The following is a 21,278-nucleotide window of genomic DNA, read 5'->3' on the forward strand; positions in this document are numbered from 1 at the left end:
GCTTTTCTTCTGTGTGGGTATGTGTATCTGTATGTGTGTGTCTTTGGACATTTACTCCAACCCAAACCAATGTCTTAATTCAATAATACTGCTATATCCTTCTATCTGCTTCTTCTCTATTCAACAGAACCTTTCTATCCCAACTTTTTTCCACCTAGTAGTTGGATGGAAAACCTCAAAGTGAAAATTAGATGTTATAATCCATTCCCAGGCTCATAACACATCATTTTCTATTGTACTTGAGATAAAATGTTAAAAAAAAAACAACTTAATACTATTTTCAAGATGCTGTTGAGTTTGATTCTTGTCCTGTTCTCCAGCCCCCTCTGGTACCATTCTTATTCTGTCAGTATTTTCCAGGCTCAGTCACTAGTCTTTCTCCCATCATCAAGAACATCTACCTCTTTCTTGTCCTCTCTGCCTGGAATGCATTTCCCCAACACTATTTTTTTTTTTTTTTTACCAAAGTAACTCCCCCTCCATTTACTTGCTCAGTTACTCATTTATCAACTACTTATTGGACATCAGTTCTGTACCAGACCTAGGCACTGGGGGTAATTTGATAAGTGAAATTCACAAAATCTGTTATTTCACTATTGACCCTCCACTGAGTGCTGTTGTATCACTTGTTCTGTGTTTCATGGGGTGTAAATTACAATCTTTACCTGTATAAAAGGAACATGTTGCATAATCTGTGTTTTTGGCATGTGCCTGTGTGTGTGTGTGCTCGGTAGTATCTGACTCTGTGACCCTATGGACTGTAGCATGGTAGGCTCCTCTGTCCATGTGATTCTCCAGGCAAGAATACTGGAGTGGGTTGGCATTTCCTTCTGCAGGGAACTTCCTAACACAGGGATCAAACCTACACAGTCTCTTGTGTTTCTGGCAATGGTAGGTGGATTCTTCAATACTGAGCCACCTTGGAAATCCCTATCTTTGGCATATTTCCATCAATTATTTTCACACTTGTTCAGTTAAGTTCAGTTCAGTCACCCAGTCATGTCCGACTCTTTGCAATCCCATGAACCACAGCACACCAGGCCTCCCTGTCCATCACCAACTCCCGGAGTCCACCCAAACTCATGTCCATCGAGTCGGTGATGCCATCCAACATCTCATCCTCTGTTGTCCCCTTTTCCTCCTGCCTTCAATCTTTCCCAGCATCAGGGTCTTTTCCAATGAGTCAGCTCTTCGCATCAGGTGGCCAAAGTATTGGAGTTTCAGCTTCAACATCAGTCCTTCCAATGAACATCCAGGACTGATCGCCTCTAGTATGGACTGGTTGGCTCTCCTTGCAGTCCAAGGGACTCTCAAGAGTCTTCTCCAACACCACAGTTTGAAAGCATCAATTCTTTAGTGCTCAGTTTTCTTTATAGTCCAACTCTCACATCCATACATGACCACTGGAAAAACCATATCCTTGACAAGATAGACCTTTGTTGACGAAGTAATGTCTCTCCTTTTTAATATGCTATCTAGCTTGGTCATAACTTTCCACCTAAGGAGTAAACGTCTTTTAATTTCATGGCTGCAATCACCATCTGCAGTGATTTTGGAGCCCAAAAAAATAAAGTCTGACACTGTTTCCACTGTTTCCCCATCTATTTGCCATGAAGTGATGGGACCAGATGCCATGATCTTAGTTTTCTGAATGTTGAGTTTTAAGCCAACTTTTTCACTCTCCTCTTTCAGTTTCATCAACAGGTTCTTTAGTTCCTCTTCACTTTCTGCCATAAGGGTGGTGTCATCTGCATATCTGAGGTTATTGATATTTCTCCTGGCAATCTTGATTCCAGTTTGCAATTCATCCACCTCAGTGTTTCTCATGATGTTCTCTGCATATAAGTTAAATAAGCAGGGTGACAATATACAGCCTTGACATACTCCTTTTCCTATTTGGAACCAGTCTGTTGTTCCACGTCAAGTTGTAACAGTTGCTTCCTGACCTGCACACAGATTTCTCAAGAGGCAGGTGAAGTGGTCTGGTATTCCCATCTCTTTCAGGATTTCCCACAGTTTATTGAGATCCACACAGTCGAAGGCTTTGGCATAGTCAATAAAGCAGAAATAGATGTTTTTCTGTAATTCTCTGGTTTTTTTTGATGATCCAGCAGATGTTGTCAATTTGATCTCTAGTTCCTCTGCCTTTTCTAAAACCAGGTTGAACATCTGGAAGTTCACGGTTCACGTACTGCTGAAGCCTGGCTTTGAGAATTTTAAGCATTACTTTACTAGCGTGAGATGAGTGCAATTGTGCAGTAGTTTGAGCATTCTTTGGCAGCAGTATTATACTTCTTTTGGACATTTCACATATTCTTAAAGACAATTTATAAAAGATTACTTTTAATTTTATTTTATATCACTAGTGTTTACCTAATATTCATTTCTTCTGTGAAACTTAACAACTGTAGTCTTTTGTTAAGCAGCATTGTTTTTTTCTCCTGCTTGTTTTTTTTTTTATTTCCTGTCTTGTTGTGTTTAATAACACTGACCACAATATAGATTTATTAAATGAATTAATAGATATTCATTTTCCTCCATATTGAGATAGATTATTTATTTGACAGTAGGAAGGAAATATTATGGATACATCTAAATAAAATTACCTTATTTCCTTTTATTATTTAAGATACATAATGATTATAATAACTCTAGAACATGAATTGGTTAGTGTCCAGTATATTTTATCACTGAAAGCAGATAAATGTAGATATTTATATTTGGCTTCAGTTCAAGTAATATTGACATTCTATGCAAAATTATGTGCTTTTAATCAATACAAGCAAATTTAGATAATTTGTATCTTTGTCTTTTTTAAAAATAAATATCAGTATGCTCCAATAATTAGAAGTGAGTACTATAGGCTTCCTACCCATACCCTTCTGCCAGGACACCCATCTCCACAGATGCTACAAAGAAGCAAAGAAAAGGTGAGAGAATTAATATTTTTAATCTGCTCACCATTTGCTAGCTCCATCGTTCATGAACAGTGTTTAGTTTGGTCAAACCCTAGCACAGGAATTTGGGAAATCTTATTTGCATATTTCTAGCTCCAGCAATTCAGAGAAGGGCACATTTAAGATCAATATGTTATTGGTACATAACTAGACTACTGGAAGTTAACAACATGAAAAGGTTATTAAGATATTTATGAGAATGATTCTAAAATATTTCTAGTCAATACCACAAATGTCACCAGTAAGCGTTTATTTTTGACTCATTACGCTAATGATACAGAGAGCTGAAGGGTATTTGCTGCCTCTGGTACCTGGTCTTTGAACCCCTTAGTGTTATATTCCTCATTAGGGAACAGGCTTCCCCAGATGCATAGATTACAACTCACCTCTACTGATATCACACTGCCTTTACTGAAAGAATTTTAAAATAAATTAGAAAATATTAGCATTATGATTTTTTTTTTCTTGTTCTCTTGGTGTTTTACTCTAACTTTGCTTTTTTACCATAGGGGTAAGATTATATATACAACAAAACCAATTGAATCATGGAATCACTTTAATTCTGTTTCTATAGATGTTAGCAAGACTTCAATGTACTTGTCTTCTACTTTACTGATATTTCACTGACTTCCTTCTAAGAAAATGTGAAGAGATAGCTCATGTTGACTCTAAAACTTCTTCAGGCTACAATGTGTTCCTTTGCTGGTTCCTGCTTTGCTGTTATCTGCACCAAAGATAGCAATATCATTTTTATGCTGAAATAAGTATTTGTCAAGTGACTTCTTACCTTGGTAACTTGTTCAGCTCCATGCGGCTAAAACTGCCAATGTTGATTATTTATTATTAATACCCAGTGGAACTATTACCAAAAAAATAGCATTACTCTTTTTTTTTTTTTTTTTTTATATCTCATCTTTCTAGAACATCAGTTAAGAGTTCATGAGAGGAAATGTGAGGAGTCTGGGCATCTTCACTCACGACTGAATCCCTAGTTAAGACTGAATTTTGAATCTCTAACATATTTACATAGCTTAATATTCCATAAAAGCCCAAAGTGGAAACCTGAGTTTAGTTGTTTTCAGAAGCAGCCTACTCCAGTTTTTATGTGAAAATGTTATAATAATCAGATTGTGAGTAACGTGTGCTGTGAAGAATAAAGAAGAAAGTGTTAATATAATTGCTAGTGGAGAAGTAGAAGGGACAAGGGCATTGGATGGAATTTTACATCTTCTCTCCCACCTGGCCAAAATAATAATTCTTTATTTTACTTTTTCATGTGGAGGATGAATAAAGCCAGTAGTGGAGGGAAACTGTATCTATGAGAGATTTAGCGTGTTTCTTTAGGGTCCAGGTGACAAACGCCATGGCAGAGTTGAGGAAGGATTATTAAGCCACTTCACATTCCCCCACTTCCAGTAAAACAGGGAATAATTGTGGCACTTTGACCTCAGGGTTGTGGCTTTCCCTTAGGTTTTGTTGTTTTCACACAGGACACTGATACTGACGTTATAAACAGCTGAGAGCTCCTTACTGAGGAAAACAAGATGGAAAATGGAATAAAATAACTCAAAACCACTTGTAAAACGTTTAGTATTGGATAGGGTTGGGGTACTAATACACCACAGACATCAACATTACTGTTATATTGTTTTTCTTCATTTGCAGGTAAATCACATTGAATGAATTTCCAAGATTTAGATAGCTCGCAGACATCAACTATAATAATTCTAAGTGTCCTATATCAATCTTACTGTTTTGCTGTTGTCTTAAAATAGAGTGTTTTACCAGTTTCATAATTTGTATACAGAGTGCATCCTTCTGGAATCAAATCAATGAAATTAATTTTTTCTAGACTGTGTTTGTGGAAAAAAGAATTAGAAATTCCATGTAAGTCCTCTAAAAAAGAGAAAAACATCATTGATGTGCAATGAGGCAAGAAACAAACAATAGTTATTGAAGAAAATTAAGTCAATCATTATGCCATAAATATATAATAAGATTTTTATTTCTAACCAATGTACTAATCAAATTACCCAATTAAAAACTTCTGTGGAAGATATTAGACTATTTTTGGAAAGACTGTAGCAATGTTTATGGAAAATCCACTTAATAAGGCAATTTAGCAAGAAATGCTGTCCTTTCCATGTATATAATCAGGGTCTGTTATGAACTTCTTTCTTTCTTTAGGCTATTTACAAGACATGAAACTGTTTTACATGTCTTTTAGGTTGTTGTTAACACAAAAACATGATCTCTACAAATTTCCCCTAAAATAGCATTGTCTCTTCCCTTTAGAAACTCATCTTTAAAAAGATAATACAAACACAATTACAATAAAATAACTGTGGTCCACAGGGCATCTTACCTGAGAAGCCAGATTATGTTGGATAAAATTAGGCAAAAGTGATTCTTACTCAACCCAGAACTCATTTTAGATCTGTGAGTGTGTGTATGTGTGTTTTTGCACATGAGGTGAATTTGCATGTAATTGAGCAGCTGTAATTTAGTTCAAAAACAAAGAAAAAGTAAATTGGATTTCCATTTACTGAACTATCTTGTCTCAGTCACTGTGATAGATGCTTCACATGTGTTTACTCTTTTATTAATTACTTAATTAAATGATGAGACTACTACCTTTAGTGCTTTTGCCTATATAGATATCACAGGAAACTAAAATACATTGGTTATAATCTTGTTCAAAAATGTGTATCAAAAATTTTTAGTTCATGAATTACTATAATAAGTTGCCATGTTTTGATTTATTAAGGAAGTCTGTATTAGATTAACTTTCATTAAATGAAAATTGTTATGAAATGGGCTATCTCTTGTAGGATATACATATATCTCTTACTTATACATATGCCATGCTGTCAAAGGAAAATAAGAGGTGTAGCACCAACAGAACAATGATCTTTTGGTACTTCTTGAAGATTAGGTCATACAGAAGATGAGATTTTTGCTAAAGAAAAGATGGCTTTAAGGAATCTTCTAGTTGATTCTCAACTCTCTGGTTCTGATTTTGAGTAACAAAATAGAAACTACACTGCAGATGAAATTTCAGAAAAGTGAGAAAAAATAAAAATATAAAAAATCTTGCAAAGAGGAAAACAATTACCCACAAAACAAGTGTTATCAGATTTCTCAGATTTAAATGTGATGAAAATGAATCTCTATTAATTCAAAGGATGAAATAAAAAATGAGTGCTAATATAAGGACTCAGTGTAGGCAATCTACACTTTTCCAAATGATGTCATAGATGACATTTCCAAGCCAAATTAAGATAATGAATACAAAAGCAATGTTTGGAATTTAACAAAATAGTGACCATGAAAAAAAAAATAACATGATGGAACATGTTACTTTTTTTTAAAAAAGCATGTTACTTAAAAATCAGTTTATCTTAAAAAATGGAAAGATAAAAAAAAATGGAAAAATTAAAGCATACCACAGGTCTTGCATTTTTGAATGAGAGAACAGAGATAGTGATTAACCACATTTTTCATTTAAAGTGTATTCATATAGGTGTGATAAACATGTCCAGGTTGAAGAATTCAAGAATATATCTAGAATACACTGCTTTCAAAATATTAAGGAAAGCTATGCAACCACTTGACCAATGCAATAAGTCTCAAAACTATGGAAATGTATTTTTGTGCATCTCTATGTATGCATGTGTGATCAGAAATTATCATGTAAATACAAAAATAAGAACATAGGAATAATTCCAAGCATGGCTGTAATCACAATCAGTTAAAATTAGTTTAAATATCTTATTAACAGACAGATACACTAGGATTAGATAAGAAAACAAATTCTAGCTAAATGATAATTTTAGGCTTATATCTAATGAAACTCATGAAGGAAGATGGAAAATGAACGTATGGGTAAAAATGTTAACCAGAAACAAAAGGAGGTGTGGCAACATTCAACAGAAGAGCTGAACAACAGCAAAATAATTATAAATGATATAAAATCATTTAGGCTATGTAACAACTATATGCTTAGTTGTTACAACAATAACAACAACACATGTTAAAACTCATATGAACGTTTACATGATGCCAATTAATCAAAAATTTTAAATTCTATGATGCAGAAGTCCACAGCTCTAAAAATAAAGGAAAAATGTTAGAGCAACAACAAAAGCATAGTTCAGGGAATAAAAAATGCTGTTTAAGTGGAATTTAAATGTCACATATGAAAGAAATCAAACATCAAAACATGCAGATTATAAGCAGAGAAAAATATGGATACCAAATGGAGAAAATTATTTCATACATAGCAGTTTAGTATCACTAGACTATAAAGTTTTAAAAAATTTCTAGAAAACCTCTAACAATATTCTAATAAATAATCATTCAATTTCAACAAACATACAAAAATTCTAATAGACTGTACATTTGTTTTCAAGGCTTAAAATTACTGCAGTTGATAGAAATACTATGTAAAATTTCATGTGTTCATAATGGTATTAACAAAATAATCCCATTGAAAACTATTGATAAATCCATAGTGCTCAATAGGCAACATCCATTCTTTCTACACGCTGAGAAGAAACAAGGGATAAAACAAAACATTTCTTTCTTTACTGTATGAACTGTATATAACAACTAAATAATTGAAGTGAGGAGATCTTCTATATAGGAAAAAAAACAGCTAATAAATACTAAATACATAATAAATCCAGAACATCATCATTTTGCAGCCTTTAGGGAATGATTTAGACAACAATTATCATTGGTTGCAAAAAACATTATATAAAAGGTAATGGAAAACTTTAGAATGGAGGATCAAACAGACAATGTATGAACTCATTAAACAATCTCAATATCACTAAAATATGTGATTTTTACATTTTTTTCCATTTATTTTTATTAGTTGGAGGCTAATTACTTTACACCATTCTAAGTGTTGGTAAGAAAAAGCCCGAAATGTCTGAAGTTGTCTGGTATGTTACTATTTGGAGTAAATAAAAACTCATGATGAAGAATTAAAAAAAAAAAATGTGATTTTTTTTTTTAGTGGCTAAATAGCATATGTATTTTCTTGTATATTGCAATAGATAATGCACTGTATAAAGTGAAAGTATTAGTTGTTCAGTTGTGTCCAACTCCTTCCTTGCAACCCGTGGACTGTAGTCTGCCAGGCTCCTCTGTCCATGGGATTCTCCAGACAAGAATACTGGAGTGTGCTGCCGTGGCTTCCTCCAGGGGGTCTTATGAATGTAGGGACTGAACCCTGGTCTCCTGCATTTCAGGCAGATTCTTTACCGTCTGAGCCACCAGGAAAGCCTGTAATAATACACCACATGCTTATAAATTATTCTTGCCAAAACACTGAATCTGAATCTGATAGAACTGCTAGCTATAAATATTAATTTACCAGCATTATAGAGATAGATGCATATGAACCAATGCCATGACATTGAAAGTGAAAGTGTTAGTTGCTCAGTCATGTCCAACTCTTTGTGACTCCATGGACTGTAACCTACCAGGCTCCCTTGTCCATAGAATTCTCCAAGCAAGAATACTGGAGTGTATTTCCATTCCCTTCTGCAGGGGATCTTCCTGACCCAGGGATCAAACCCAGGTCTCCTGTATCGCAGGTGTATTCTTTACCATCTCCAGAATGCAGAATATTCTACTAACAAATGCAAATGGAAAGATGATGAGAGGAAGTAGAGATTTAAGGCTTCACCAAACTCATTGTATGGAACTTACTTTATTCTGACTTAAAGAACTAAGAAAAAAAAAGTTAATCATGGAAATTAAATATTATCTAATATTAATAATCAATTTATAACTTTTCCTGTTAAAATCAGAAACAAAGATTCCAGCTATCCTTACTTCTATTAAACATTACACTGAAATTTCTAGCCAAGTTAATAAGACATATGAGAAGAATTCAGATGGAAAAAACTTTTCACTGGTGGATGAGTGCATGAACTGCTTTAAATTTCCTGGAGAATCTATGTCAGAATTAGAGTAATAGAGTTCAGAAAGATGACCAGATACAAGGTAAATCTTAAAATATATATCCATAATCTTTCCGTTTCTAGTTCTGCATGTAAGGGGTTTGGAAGTTGCTACTCCATCCTAACAACAAGTAAAGAGCAGACAGACTGAAAAATCAACAGCTCTTCTCAGACTGCTGAGAGACTGGAGGCTACAGGGCAAACCACTGCTCTCTTAACCAGAGATGCAGAATAGTGAATACTCGGCTACATCTAGGAACAGAGTCTCACAAGCTGAATCCACCAGAGAAACTAGTTCTCTGGTAGGAAAATATCAACTATAGCTGAAAAATGTCTGGGGGCTTTAAAAACTCCACAGAAATCCAATCTTGGTGAAAAAATATTGTGAGATTTACCTCCTCCTGGAGGTAAAAATTCCTTCATGATTTCATGAAGGCAGTGAAAAAGGAACCATCTTGAAATATGTTAGAGCACACTGTTCTTAGTGCTTCCATGGTGGCTCAGATCGTAAAGAATCTGCCTGCGATGCAGCAGATGTGGGTTCAATCCCTGGGTCAGGAAGATCCCCTGGAGAAGGAAATGGCTACTCACCCACTCCAGTATTCTTGCCTGGAGAATTCCATGGACAGAGGCGACTGGTGGGCTGCAGTCCATAGGGTTGCAAAGAGTTGGACATGACTGAAGGACTGATACTTTTTCACTTGCACACTATTCTTAACAAGACCTGCCCTCAGGAGAAACTATTCAACCAGAGCCTAAAATCAGGACCAAGTTGAATTGGGGGAATAGAAATACCCAACTTCAGTAGGCTGTAGCCTTCCAGGTAGGAGAAGATAAATACCCACCTCTAGCCCTCTTTGGGCTTCCCTCATAGCTCAGTTAGTAAATAATATGCTTTCAATGTAGGAGACCTGGGTTCGATACCTGGGTTGGGAAGATTCCCCTGGAGAAGGAAATGGCAACCCACTCCAGTATTCTTGCCTGGAAAATCCCATGGACAGAGTTGCCTGGCAGGCTACAGTCCATGGGGTCGCAAGAGTAGAACACGACTTAGTGACTAAAGAGAGAGAAATAGAGCCCTCTTTAGCCATCCTGTCCTACCTAAGACAGGGAGAAGGGAAAACAAAACTAAGGCACTCTTGTGAAGGTTGTCGTCTAGAAGCATAGGTTCAGTACTATTTGAATGACTGATTTAAACCATATAAATGTTTTCTAAATCAAGCGCCATTGTTGTCCTAAATTCATAGATAAGGCAGAGAGAGATACACTATTTGCCCAATATCATCAAGCATATAAGTAGCTAAGCCCAACCTTGAACCCACATCTGTTTGTCTCCAGGGCCATGCCTTATCTTCGAAATGGTTAATGGTTAATTGTCGAGTAAACATGCTACAATTGCAGCCTCAAAATTATAACAGAAGTTTTTCCTTTCAGAATGTAAAAGATTCCAACATCCAAACAAAACTAAAATTATTTTGGAGTCTTTTACTCGGAGAGAATGTTCCACATTAGCATTGCTTAAGGAACCCTGAGCAATTGTATTGAAGTAAATAACTTTGAATAAGATTGAACATAACTCTCTCAATATTTTTAGTGGAGTGATTATAAAGAGAAAATGTACACAAATTTCAATAAGCATATTTTATTACAGAATATATTTGACAACATATTTGAGATATCATTCATATACACTTTACTTTCAGAATTCAGATAATACTAAAATTTAAAATAATGCTTGATGATCATTATTTTTGAGCAACAGTTAATATGCTAGAACATATTTCACATGAAATAAACATTTTTCAGGTTTTCAGCTCTTATAATGGGGAGCATGACTTAAAGTGTCAGTTTATATGACCCTATGATCTGTTGTTTTTGAAGAGAAAATTGCTAATTTATTAAACTAAAAATGAGTTCCTTCATATTTAATTATGAAAATTATCAGAAAATAGTTTTACTTTTAATTTAAAATATACTAATGATTATATAGTAAGTTTTATGTATATGTACTGTACTCTGTGTGTGCTCAGTCATGTCTGACTCTTTGCAACTCTATGGATTATAGCCCACTAGACTCCTCTGTACATAGAATTTTTCAGGAAAGAACAGTGGAGTGGGTTGCCATTTTATACTCCAGGGGAATCTTCTCAACCCAGGATTGAACCCACTTCTCTTGCATTTCCTGCTTTGGTAGGCAGATTCTTTACCACTGGGGCTACCTGTGAAGCCCAAATTTCATGTATAGCATAAAATAACTTCAATTATATATTTATGTATGTTATATGATTTTATAGCTGACCTTAGTTTCTTATATAAAGTGGAGGTTTCAAACTTCCTACCTTTTAAATTGGGCTAAAACTCTTCTTATCATAATTTTCATTTATTAATTAAATATATATCATACATGTTTATTGTTTTAAGTCAATTTTATGTAGAAAGGATTGATAAAGAAATTATACTACATAGAAGTATTTAGAATATATGATAAGAGAAAAAAATAATGAAAGGTTTTCCCCAGTTTTTTTCTTGTGCTTATACTAAAAATCTACTTTTCTATAAAGATATGTCTATATTTTGTATTAATTTTTATTGGGGTATAGATGCTTTACAATGTTGTACTAGTATTTTGCTGTACAGTAAAATGAATGAGTCATATGTATACACACATCCACTCCTTTTTCAATTTTCTTCCTGTGGATATATGCATACATATGACTCTATTTACCACAGAGCATTAAGTAGAGTTCCTTGCGCTACAGAGTAGATTCTTACTAATTATCTATTTTATACATAGCAATGTATATATGTCAGTCTCAGTTCCCCAATTCATTCCACCCCTCCTTTCCCACTCTGGTGTCCATATGGTTGTTCTCTATGTTTCTGTTTCTGCTTTGCAAATAAGTTCATCTCTACCATTTTTCTAAATTCCACATATACACCATATTATACAATACTTGCTTTTTTCTTTTTGACTTACTTCACTCCGTGACAGTCTCTAGGTCCATCATGTGTCTTCAAATGATACTATTTCATTGTGCAACTGGAACACAAAAAAAAACTTGTGTGGTATATGGGAAAGGTGCTGTGACTGACTGAGTTTGTCAAAATTGGTTTGTGAAGTTTCATACTGAAGATTTTTCACTGGATGATGCTCCACAGTCAGGTAGACCAGTTGAAGTTGATAGCGATCAAATCAAGACATTAATTGAGAACAATAAACATTACACTGCATGAGAGATAGTTGACATACTCAAAATATCCCAGTCAAGCATTGAAAAATTGTTTGCATTATCTTTGTGCAAATTGCTTTGATGTTTGGAGTCCCCATAAATTAAGTGAAAAAAAAAAAACACCTCATATTTCCACATGAAATTCTCTACTAAAATGTAACAAAAATGCTCCATTTATAAAATAAGTTGTGACAGGTGATGAAAAGTGGACATTGTACAATAATGTAGGGTGGAATAAACTGTGGGGCAAGTGAAATGAATCCACTATGAAATGAATCCTCACCAATAATCCATCTTCATCCGAAGAAGGTGATCTTGAGCGTATAGTGGGATTAGAGGAGAGTCCTCCATTATAAACTCCTAGAAAACCGATTGATTACTTCCAACAAGTATAGCTCCTATTTAGACCAACTGAAAGCAGCAACTGATGAAAAAATGTCAGGAACTGGTAAACAAAAAACATATAATTTTCCATCAGGATAATGCAAGGCCACATGTTTGATCAAACACCAGGCAAAACTGTTACAGTTTAGCTGGGAAGTTCTCATTTATCCACTGTATTCACCAGACATTACATCTTTGGATTTCCATTTGTTTTGGTTTTCACAAAATTATCTTAATGGAAAAAATTTCAATTTCCTGGAAGACTCTAAAAGGCACCTGAAACAGTGCTTTGATAAAAAAGATAAAAAAGTTTTGGGAAGATGGAATTATGAATTTGCCTGAAAAATGGCAGAAGGTAGTGGTACAAAACTGTGACTATGTTGTTCCATAAAGTTCTTCATAAAAATGAAAAATATATCTTTCATTTTTACTTAAAAACCAAAGGGACTTTTTGTCCAACCCAATATAATCCTTCTTATAGTGTATTAAATTACCACATAGGAAATAATGGATTTATCTATCTAAGGCATGTTCAAAGTTATGATTTTCTAATCATTTCCCACTATTCTGTACTGCATATTTCTCACTTCAGAAAGACAAGTCTTCATTTACCTTTAATATGTCATGTTCTTTCACAATTAAAACTAATTATTTCTATTGTTGCCTATCCTGAAATGTTTCTGTCCTTTTACTCTTTATATTACTGTTCACACTTAGCCATAGCTGCTAATAAAAGGTTTCTCTCCATTGATTTATTTTCCCAATCTCCTCAGGCTGACATTAGAGTCTCATTCTCTGAGCTCTGTGATAGATCTCTGTGTTATGGCACCCAGATAGAAACTTGTCTCTCTGAATTGGTTTTAAATATATAGAAAGCAAGACCTGAATCTAATTTAGAAAATGAAAATTCTTAAGTGCTTAGAAAAGATAGACTATACACATGAATGGGCTCGATAAATACCTGTGGAATGAATGTACATGACTTTCAAATTATAGAGGAATAGAGAAATGTATTCTTTTTTTTTTGTCCATTATGTATATAGCGAAGGCTTGGGTTTTGTCTACTTCTAAACACACCATTGCCACAAGAACTGGTGTATTCCAATTCCTGTGCTTATGACATTTAATATTTTGGCTTCTAAATTGATATAACATCACTATACATATCATCATTAGATTATTTTTATTTTAAATAGAAAGTACTTTATTTTTGAATTTTAAAAGGTCATTTTCCCTTTAACTAACTAAACCACATCCTGTTCAAGTAATTTCATTTCCAGTTCCTTCTCCTGGAAATTGAATTAATTGAAATACTGTTCTTTTATAATGTATGATAGGCTTTGAAAAAAATGGCTGCAACTTTATTGCAGTTGGGGAAAAAAATCTATAAATGAATCAGTGGCAGCTTCCTCAGCCAAATATAGCTGTATGTCTTTTAAAATTTTAGTGAAGATTAAAACTTTGTCATTCCAGTGCCTCACTCAATTTAACATGTAGAATAATGTTCTCTGGTGAATGATGCAGGATAATGATATAATAACTAGAAAGATGTAATAACAAATGCTTGTGGGTAGAAGCTATCCTGGTTTGAATTTTTTTTTTTTCCTTTTTAAAATGAAAGGATCTTATGTATAGGCTTCCAACATTGTTCTGTGATAACTAGCTAATAAAGGTATAGCTTCATCTGCTACCTGGGAATGATGATACTTCTGATAAAAAGTTAAAGACACCATCTATGTCAGATGTTTAATAATATGAATAATTCTTCAGTTTTAACAGTTTTTGTACTGAAGCTATACTGATATTTCAGCTCCATTAATGAATCTAAAAAAATAAGCCTCAACAATAGTAATAAAGAAAATCACTGTTAGGACATACCCTAAATTCATTTAAACCTTAAAAAGTTATATATATATGTATACATATTTTTTCCTAAATAGAAGATTTTGATTATATGCAAGCACTAACATTTGATTTTTTTTATTGAACTTAGCTATCTGTTCAATAAGCTTCTCCTATGATATCAAATACTATACTTCTTTATATTTCTTAACCAATATATGTGCTGAGTTCTTCCTGGTATACATGGAAAGTCACTGAACTACAAAATGAACTACAAAATCATTAAGACTGAATATCTTCTTATTACAAAAGAGGTCTTCAATTAATGTGGATTTATCCGTCACAAAAACCACAAAATAAATCCTTTTGTAGGCCAATGGGATAACATTTTGAAGGTGAAGTTCATGTGTGAAAAGCAGCTTTCCTTTCTCCTTTTTATCTTTACAAACTCACTCATTATCTTCCCTACCCCTACTATATTCCCACAAGAAATTTTATTGTAGTCTTGCTACACTGCTTATCAATTCCTCTCTCATCCTCCCTCATTTCACAGGTTATAGATTTTCAATCCTTCATCCTGGACTGATACACTAGAATTTGACTAAATATGATGTTCAATATCAAGAACTGAAGGAGAGATTTCCTGGAATATCAAAATGAGCTGCTCCAATGTCTACTGGATTCACATATATTTTGGGGTACCTGCTGCTTTATATCTTATGCAGCAGTGAACAGAGTGTCCTTTCCGGTTGAAAAATGATCTGTACCTTACCTCATTATATTTTATTACTATAATGTACTTTACCTGTGGCAATGGCAAAGAACCCGAAAGACACTGTTATTTGAACCACAAGTGATTCTCTACTTATTCTTCTAACTTTAGGAAGTCATGCTATGTGATACTTATGTCAATTACTAATGGAATGCAACATATACAATCTAGATGCTTAATATAAGATCTAGTTTTGTGACTTAGTCAACACAAAATGAATGCAAGCTGATGACAATAACATTGCTAGATTTCTAATTGGCTTATTGGCTTGCAACCTCCTTGGGAGGTTGTATAGTCTGGAACCATCCCTGTATGTGGAGGATAGAGACAGACTAAAGAAAAGGCAAACCATGTCAGATTGGTAGGTGGCAGGTTTAACAGGCAAGGGAACTTATGATGCTTGTTTTGGGTAGTTGCAAGGTTAATAGATTTCTTCACCTACCTGCCAGAATCTTAAAAGTTTATGTAGAGGTCTTAACTGGATTCAGTCAGATGTCCATTTCAGACAGCTTCAACATCACATTCCAATTTCAAGGCTGTATATGGGAGTAGCTTCTGAGAGTGGGGAAAGCAAGCAGAACTCACATTCCAAGGATGGGGCAAAGTAAATGTGACCTGGAAACATATATAAGAAGCTATCACTGTCTAATATTGCCTTGAATATGAATTATGAGATATGCATAACAGACAAAAATTTATTGTGTATGCATGTGTATGTGTTTGTCATAAAACTCCTATTCAGCATTTTGCATTTGAAAATATCTTGTTGATTATCATATTTAGAGATCTTATCATGTAAAAGGGAGGAATACTAGGAAAATATGGAATGTTCTGCCTCTTTGCAATTCTGAGACAGTCTTCCAAAACCCTTATGATTCAGAGGAATTCAAAGTAAAGAACATCTTCTAAATGAGATCAAATGATAAAAAAAATGGATGGTGATGAAGAGATATCAGAAAACCTGAGAATCTTGTGACACCCAAGACGCAGCTGGTAACTCTCTGGAACATTGCTATAAACTCTCATTACCCTAGCTTGATGACAATTGTTCACGCTTTTCACAGCTGTTTGAATTGCCAGAGCAGCTGTTACCTGCAAAAGATTATTTGAAGAGATTAGCCTCCTGTAGACCATCCAACAGCCCTCTTAAAAAGACTGACATGCACAGCACAAATCATTCAGCAACAGAAGGCAAGCAGATACTAAATTAGATCTGAGGTGTCAATTGAAGAAACATTGATAATTCATGGGGATTAGTGTTTTGATTCCTCAAACTTGTCTCTCTCAAACTACTAAAGTGATTTCTGCAGTCAGTTTTTCCCTCCTTTGAAGGAAAAATAACTTTGGCAAATTTATAATTAATCATGATTTGGTATCTTATGTAGATAAGTTGTCTTAATTGCTTACTATTGTCCTGATAACTCTTAAAACTGAATATTGATTTTTTTAAAGCTTGTGGAAAAAGTCCACAAAGAGTCAGACATGACTGAGTGACTGAACTGAACTGCCACTTTGTGAAGGAAATATGAATCTTTGCAAAGTTCTCTTTAGATAATTTTTAAATATTTTAAAAAATTCTTTAATATTTAGACCTTCAGCATTCAACAGATGTTTATGATCTGCTGAAAGTTCATTGGTAATTTTCCACCTGTCATGGAACTCTGTTTTGAAGACACTATAAATGGCTAATTGCTGCTGAGAGCAGTATTTTTTACCTTATTCAGAATCAGTAGATATGGAATTTGTTTGAATGATCTTAATGAAGTTGAAAACACTGTGTCAAGTCCAGAGAATTCTATTGTTCTCTGTGCCCTATAGATTTATGTAAATTAGATCTCTTTTCTTAATGCCTTAATGCTAAATGTCTTTCATGCAAGAGTATTCCTTTTAATCTCTCTAATAATACAAGTGTGGAAACGTACATTGGAAGGCTTTTTAAGAGTACTATTCACTTTCTAGTAGCCTCTTCAATTTTGTACATAAAGGATGATCTAGACAAAAAAAATAAAAAAAGAAGAGGTTTTCTCTTTACAATATTAAAAGATGGCAATTTGTAACATTTAAAATAACTCTTCAAGTGACTGAGTTTGCTATTTATTAAGGCATCATGTTTGGTTAAATATAGCTAATTTACACCCTCACAAAGTAATCTTATTATTATGATCATACTTTTTGTCATGAAATAGCTAGTTTATTTGTTCAATCTTTAAACTTTGTAACTATTTTTTTCTTCGTAGTATAATGTTTATAAAATTTAAAGTAAATATGTAAGAATAATGATATCATCTAATCCTTATATATCCTTGTTATGGGGCATTTATACCTCTATATGGCTTCCCTGGTGGCTCAGTTTTAAAGAATTCACATGCAATTTAAGAGACATGGATTCTATCCCTGGGTACCAAAGATCTCTTGGAGAAGGAAATGGCAACCCACCCTAGGATTCGTGTCTGGGAAATCTCACGGTCAGAGGAGCCTGGTGAACTATTGTCCATAAGGTCACAAAAGAGTTGGACACAACTTAGCATCTAAACAACACAATCTTTTAAAAAATAATAGTACCTCAAAAATTTTGAAAATAGTGCATACTGGAGAATAGATATTTTGAAGATCTAAAGATGTAATCTGATGATTTGATGCTTGCTGCAAATAATTTATTCAATCATTCACATACACTTAAGTTTAGTAGAATTTGCCAAAATGTGATCAAAACCCCAATAAATTGTTATGTTATCATGAAATCTAAAGGGCAAATTTCAACTAAGTTACATTCTCATGTAGACAGCATATAGTACATTTGCATTCTTTTTCTGACCAGAAGAACATTACTACAATAGTAAATTTTTTGAGAAAATGAAGCAATATCTTATATGCCTTTGATTGATGAGTTACATATACTTTTCAAAATGAATAAGACTGATTTTAGTTATTTATCAGAAGTTTCTATTTTTCAGTTACATTTTGGGTAATTTTATTGATTTCCTTATTTTTTTCACTTTTTTTTCTATGGTAGACTGTGAAATTTTTCTTGAATACTTAGAATAATTATGCATTTTATATACTGGTAAGGTTATTTAACAACATTTAAGGCCATATTTAGTGGAATACTTACAGGACAAAATTTGTGAGTAAATTTCATTTTTCAGTTGACATTATTAGTTTCCAGAAAAAATAGGATGAATATTGTTATCAGAAATAAATCTCTCAGGAATATCAATTTATGTTTTTCAGTTTGTAGAAAGAAGACAAAGGAACTCGATAATTTCTTATAATCAGGTAAAATCATACCAACCATATAATGGTGGAGATGGAAACCAATGAAAACACAGTGTTTTTTTGATAGGTGTTATGTGAATCAATTCCTTTTCCCACAACAAACATTAGAGAAGCCATGCAATGATCATAATCTTGTTATTTTATTGAGAGTAAAATAGTAATTTTTTGTTATTGCTAAAAATATGAACAAGATATCCCATTTTCCTTTCCATATACTCATTGCACCCAAAAGTGGACTCATTTCACCCAAACTTATTTCCCTCCTATAACATGAACCTTGTTAATCATACATCTCCTTTACCAACACTTTCATCTAACTCTTTTTATTTATCCTTAACTTCTGTAATGGGTTTTTATCCAGAGTTCTTTGTTGTTATTCTCTTTTTTTCACACTGCTCTTAGAGATGCCTTCCAAATCTTGTCTCTTTCCCTCTTAAAACTTTCAGTGACTCCCTACCACCATAGGGTAGGTGACAAATTCTAAATCAAGACAAAGTCTAATTTCCTTAGCAAAACCTGAGATGACAGTCTTTGTTAGACTACTGTATTCAAGTATACTGATCAAGTTGTTCATTCTAAAAGAAGCTTTACATAAAGAAAGCAGGAATATTTATTTGGGCTTAGTGTACAAGAGGAAAAGCATGTTACTTCCTTCTTTTAGTCCTTCATGTATCTCTTACATTTAGTTCCAAAGTCAGGTGATTTTTTATCCTAGTTTAGGATAGATATCCATTCTGCATCAGGATAGACATGGTAATAGATATGTTAGGGAATTCTGTTAGATCACGCCTCGACTGAGAGTGAAAAGGCTGGATTGAAACTCAACATTCAGAAAACTAAGATCATGGCATCCAGCCCCATCATGTCATGGTAAATAGATGGAGAAAAAGTGGAAGCAGTGACAGATCTTACTTTCTTGGGCTCCAAAATCACTGCAGATGGTGATTGAAGCCATGAAATTAAAGATGCTTGCTCCTTGGAAGGAAAGCTATGATAAACCTAGACAGTGTATTAAAAAATAGAGCCATCACTTTGCTGAGAAAGGTCTATATAGTCAAAACAGTAGTCATGTACAGATGTGAGACCTGAACTAGAAAGAAGGCTGAGCACAGAAGAATTGATGCTTTTGAATTGTGATACTAGAGAAGACTCTCATGAGTCCCTTGGACTGCAAGGATATCAAATCAGTCAATTCCAAAGGAAATCAACCCTGAACATTCATTGGAAGAACTGATCCTGAAACTGAAGGTCCAATACTTTGATCACCTGATGCAAAGAGCTGACTCACTGGAAAAGACTCTGATGCTGGGGAAATTGAAGGCAAAAGGAAAAGGGGATGGCAGAGGATGAGATAGATAGCATCACTTACTCAATGGACATGAATCTGAACAAACTCCAGGAGATAGTGAAGGACAGGGGTGCCTGGCTTGCCACTGACCATGGGGATCACAAAGAGTGGGACATGACTTAGTGACTGAGCAACAACAATAGAAACAAATTCTCCCATATAATGGTGATTGTTTAACTTTATTCATAGTACATATTGTCTAACTTCCATTCCCAAGCTTTTAGATTGTTTTCAGAATTCCTTTTTCAGCACTGTGACTGGTAGATTATTATAGAAATAGAATGTTTATAATTTGGAAAAAAGATTTTAAATTATAATAAATAACATTATAATAAAACTTTTGCTAAAATCATGGCAAAAACCCTGATTCATATAAACAGCACTTGTTTCAAACTAAGTTTTCATAGTTTGGTTGCTATTTTATGTTTGACAGCTGAAGGAAGTTGAACAGTATATATGTAGCTTCTAGTGATTTGGTCTGACAATCTCTAGCTTATGCAATTATAGATAAATTTTCAAACAAAATTTGGATTTGCATTTATTCAAACTTTGTGAAAAACAGAGATATGACAGATCTATAATACAATATATTATATTGTGTTATAATGTGCTACAATTTCTTCTCTAAAGTTTGCTGCTCAATATTACTCTCTTCTCTGTACTTACTGCTCTGTGTGGAGTCAGTTTCCTATTTCATTGTATCTGCATTGAACTTGCTTTGACCATTCAAATGGGCAGAAGTAACATGCTCCTATTCCTTGTATAGCTCATAAGATGTCTGGTAGCTTCTGAGGGATGACCATCAATGCTTCTAGAGGAAGAGGGATCATGAAAGGAAATCAAGGCTCACAGCCAGCATCAGCTGCCAGGCATATGAATAAAACTAAGTAGTCATCCAGCTCCAGTCAAGTTACAAGCTCATCGCAGCCTCATGCATAATCCAAATAAATCATGTGCATCAGAACTCTGCAAGAATCTTGACCCCCAGGATCATAAAAAATAACATTTAATGGTTTGAAGATCCTAGATTTCTAGGAAGTTTGTCATAATTTGATACATGCATTATAAGCATTCACTTTAAATGAGGCTATGCTGTTTCTGCAGTTCATAAAAATATTCTTTATTTTCTTCTAGTGTATATATTCAGAAAAAAATTATAAGTAATCTAATTTATATTCTTTCCCGATAACTATTCACAATATTGTCATTCTTTTAAAGTATTTCATCTTCTCTTTTATTTTCTACCTAGGTTTATGTTAGTCATACAGTTTGCATCCCTTGAAGGATTACACTCTAGCTGTTCTTTAACTTCTGCTTCCACTTCTACATAAATGTAGTCTACTCCTCAATAATCATCCCCTTAATTCATCCCATTGAATAATTTCTTCCTCTATACTCTCTCCATGTTCAGAAATAGAAGTTATCCTATTTTTGTGATTTGCTTTATAACTCTGCCAGCTGTTGCCAAAGCTAAGCAGTTAGTCCTTGTTTTCT

Source organism: Cervus elaphus, chromosome 19, assembly GCF_910594005.1.
Source record: "Cervus elaphus chromosome 19, mCerEla1.1, whole genome shotgun sequence".
Taxonomy (NCBI): domain Eukaryota; kingdom Metazoa; phylum Chordata; class Mammalia; order Artiodactyla; family Cervidae; genus Cervus; species Cervus elaphus.